At 51.1% G+C, this 3,967-nt stretch overlaps 1 pseudogene; it reads right to left on the bottom strand.

Annotated features, from left to right (window-relative positions):
• Positions 1-2,970: 2,970 nt before the first annotated feature.
• Positions 2,971-3,068, bottom strand: LOC112617685 (annotated as a pseudogene).
• Between the last annotated feature and the right edge of the window lie 899 nt (positions 3,069-3,967).

The following is a 3,967-nucleotide window of genomic DNA, read 5'->3' as shown; positions in this document are numbered from 1 at the left end:
GGAGTCTCGCTCTGTCGCCCAGGCTGGAGTGCAGTGGCGCGATCTCGGCTCACTGCAAGCTCCGCCTCCCGGGTTCACGCCATTCTCCCGCCTCAGCCTCCGAGTAGCTGGGACTACAGGCGCCCGCCACCACGCCCGGCTAGTTTTTTGTATTTTTAGTAGAGACGGGGTTTCACCATGTTAGCCAGGATGGTCTCGATCTCCTGACCTCGTGATCCACCCGCCTCGGCCTCCCAAAGTGCTGGGATTACAGGCTTGAGCCACCGCGCCCGGCCAGCATTACTCTTTATTCCAATATTATGATAATCTCTGTCCTACAATTATAACCTAGGAAAAACCAGGCCATACAGAGATAGGAGCTGAAGGGCACGGTGAGAAGTGACCAGAAGGCAAGTGTGAGCCTGTGCCACGCCCGGACAGGGCCAGTAGAGGGCTCCTTGGTCCAGCGGTAGCACCAGCGCCTGGGAAGGCGACCTTGACTTAGCGGACTTTGGTCCAGCGGCAGCGGCAGCGGCAGCGGCAGCGCCAGCGCCTGGGAAGGCACCCCTTAGGTAGCAGACCCGGAAAGGGAGTCTCCCTTTCCCCAAAGGAGTTAGAGAAGACTCTGCTCCACCACCTCTTGTGGAAGGCCTGACCTCACTCAAGCCCGCGCACAGCCATCCGGAGGCCTAACCGCCTTCCTGGTCCGCTGGCATGTTCCGCCCCGTACACCTGGCTCCGCCTCCTAGACAGCGGTGGCAGAATTAGTGAAAGTATTAAAGCCGCCAGGCGCGGTGGCTCAAGCCTGTAATCCCAGCACTTTGGGAGGCCGAGGCGGGCGGATCACAAGGTCAGGAGATCGAGACCACGGTGAAACCCCGTCTCTACTAAAAATATAAAAAATTAGCCGGGCGCGGTTGTGGGCGCCTGTGGTCCCAGCTACTCGGGAGGCTGAGCCAGGAGAATGGTGGGAACCCGGGAGGCGGAGCTCGCAGTGTGAGCCGAGATCACGCCACAGCACTCCAGCCTGGGCGACAGAGGGAGACTCCGTCTCAAAAAAAAAAAAAAAGAAAGAAAGTATTAAAGCCGCTGATCTCTCCAAGAAATGCATATAGGAAATAATGACGTAGGCTGTCCCCTCTCTTTCTCTCTCCCCGCCTCGGCTACCAAATAGGGAAGGGCCTCCTGTCTGGTGGACACGTGACTCGCGTGACCTTACCTATCACTGGAGATGGCTCACACTCCTTACCCTGCCCCCTTGCCTTGTATCCAATAAATATCAGCGCAGCCAGGAATTAGGGGCCACTATTGGTCTCCATGCCTTGGTGGTAGTGGTTCCCTGGGCCCAGCTGTCTTTTCTTCCATCTCTTTGTCCTCTGTTTTTGTTTATTTTATTTATTTATTTATTTTTTGAGACGGAGTCTCGCTCTGTGGCCCAGGCTGGAGTGCAGTGGCGCGATCTCTGGCTCACTGCAAGCTCCGCCTCCCGGGTTCACGCCATTCTCCTGCCTCAGCCTCCCGAGTAGCTGGGACTACAGGCGCCCATCACCGCGCCCAGCTAATTTTTTGTATTTTTTAGTAGAGACGGGGTTTCACCGTGTTAGCCAGGATGGTCTCGATCTCCTGACCTCGTGATCCGCCCGCCTCGGCCTCCCAAAGTGCTGGGATTACAGGCTTGAGCCACCACGCCCGGCCCTGTGTCTTTATTTCTATGATCTCTCGTCTCCGCACATGAAGAGAAAAAGCCACAGGCCCAGTAGGGCTGGACCCTATAGTCTCGAACTCCTGACCTCGTGATCCGCTCGCATTAGCCTCCCAAAGTGCTGGGATTACAGAGGTGAGCCACCGTGTCCAGCCCAACTTTGTTCTTTTTCAAGATTGTTTTGGATCGCTTAGGGAAGTATTAACATCTTAACAATGTTGTCTTTCGACCCATGAACCAGGGGTCCTCTGCACTTATTTAGGTTTTCCTTAATTTCTTTCAGCAATGTTTTGTAGTTTCCAGTGTACAGGTATTTCACCTCCCTGGTTAAATGTATTCCTTGGCATTTTACTCTTTTAGATGTTGTTGTAAATAGAATCGTTTTCTTCATTTCCTTTTTGGACTGTTCGTTGCAGGTGCACAGAAACGCAAGTGATTTTGTTGATACTATGCCCTGCAACTTAATTGAATTTCTTTACTAACTCTAGCAGCTTTCTTGTGTATTCTTTGGGATTTTCTATATGTAGGATCATGTTATCTGTGAATAGAGATAGTTCTACTTCATCCTTTCCATTTGAATGCCTCATTTCTTTTTCTCATGTAATTGCCCCTGGAGCCGAGATCACGCCACTACACTCCAGCCTGGGCAACAGAGCGAGACTCCATCTCAAAAAAAAAAAAAAAAAAAAAAAAAATTAGCTAGTGTGGCGGTGTGCGCCTGTAGTCCCAGCTACTTGGGAGCCTGAGGCAGGAGAATTGCTTGAACCCAGGAGGTAGAGGTTGCAGGAGCGGAGATTGCACCACTGCACTCCAGCCTGGGCAACAGAGCAAGACTCCGTCTCAAAAAAAAAAAAAAAAAAAAAAACAAAAGGCTGGGTGTGGTGGCTCATGCCTGTAATCCCAGCACTTTGGGAGGCCAAGGAGGGCGGATCATGAGGTCGGGAGATTGAGACGATCCTGGCTAACACGGTGAAACCCCGTCTCTACTGAAAATACAAAAACATTAGCCGGGCGTGGTGGCGGCACCTGTGGTCCCAGCTACTCGGGAGGCTGAGGCAGGAGAATGGCATGAACTCGGGAGGCAGATCTTGCAGTGAGCCGAGATTGCGCCACTGCACTCCAGCCTGGGTGACAGAGCGAGATTCTGTCTCAATAAAATAAATAAATAAATAAAATTTAAAAAACACACAAGCAGCTGGCTAGGTCACAGAGCGGTCAAGGAACCCTACGTTTCTGTCAGGACAAGAGAAAAGGCAAGTGGAACTGGGGGACCCTACTGTGTTTTTTGGTGTCAGATGGGTAATGTGCTGACTTTGTAAGGTTTGAGGAAAGCACATCTCACATGAGTGAGAAACCAAATTATCACACTGATGAACTACAAAAGAATTGGTGTTTACAGCTATTAATTTCCATCTGAGCACAACCTTGCTCCATCCCATACATTCTAGTAGTTTCTGCTCCCGTTTTCATTCATCTCTAAGTATTTTCTACCTTCCCTTGTAAGTTCTTCTTTGACCCACTGGTTAAGAGTATATTGTTTAATTGCCACATATTTGCAAATTTTCCAGCTTTTCCTGTTACTCGTTTCTTTCTTTCTTTTTTTTTTTTTGAGATGGACTCTTGCTCCGTTGCCCAGGCTGGAGTGCAGTGGTGCAATCTCAGCTCACTGCAACATTTGCCTCCCGGACTCAGGCGATTCTCCTGCCTCAGCCTCCCGAGTAGCTGGGACTATAGGCACGCACCACCATGCCTGGCTAATTTTTGTATTTTTAGTAGAAATGAGGTTTCACTATGTTGGCCAGGCTGGTCTCGAACTCATGACCTCAGGTGATCCGCCTGCCTCAGCCTTCCAAAGTGCTGGGGTTTACAGGCGTGAGTCACCACACCTGGCCTCCTGTTACTCATTTCTTTTTTTTTTTTTTTTTGAGACGGAGCCTCGCTCTGTCGCCCAGGCTGGACTGCAGTGGCCGGATCTCAGCTCACTGCAAGCTCTGCCTCCCGGGTTTACGCCATTCTCCTGCCTCAGCCTCCTGAGTAGCTGGGACTACAGGCGCCCACCACCGCGCCCGGCTAGTTTTTTGTATTTTTTAGTAGAGACGGGGTTTCATCATGTTAGCCAGCATGGTCTCGATCTCCTGACCTTGTGATCCGCCCGTCTTGGCCTCCCAAAGTGCTGGGAGTACAGGCTTGAGCCACCGCGCCCGGCCCTGTTACTCATTTCTAATGTCATTCCATTGTGGCTGAAAAACATACTTTGATGGATGGGCACACTAACTCACGCCTACA

Source organism: Theropithecus gelada, unplaced genomic scaffold (genome assembly GCF_003255815.1).
Source record: "Theropithecus gelada isolate Dixy unplaced genomic scaffold, Tgel_1.0 HiC_scaffold_3321, whole genome shotgun sequence".
NCBI classification, from domain to species: Eukaryota; Metazoa; Chordata; class Mammalia; order Primates; family Cercopithecidae; genus Theropithecus; species Theropithecus gelada.
The sequence above is the reverse complement of the archived record's forward strand: the minus strand, read 5'-3'. Positions and strand labels throughout refer to the sequence as shown.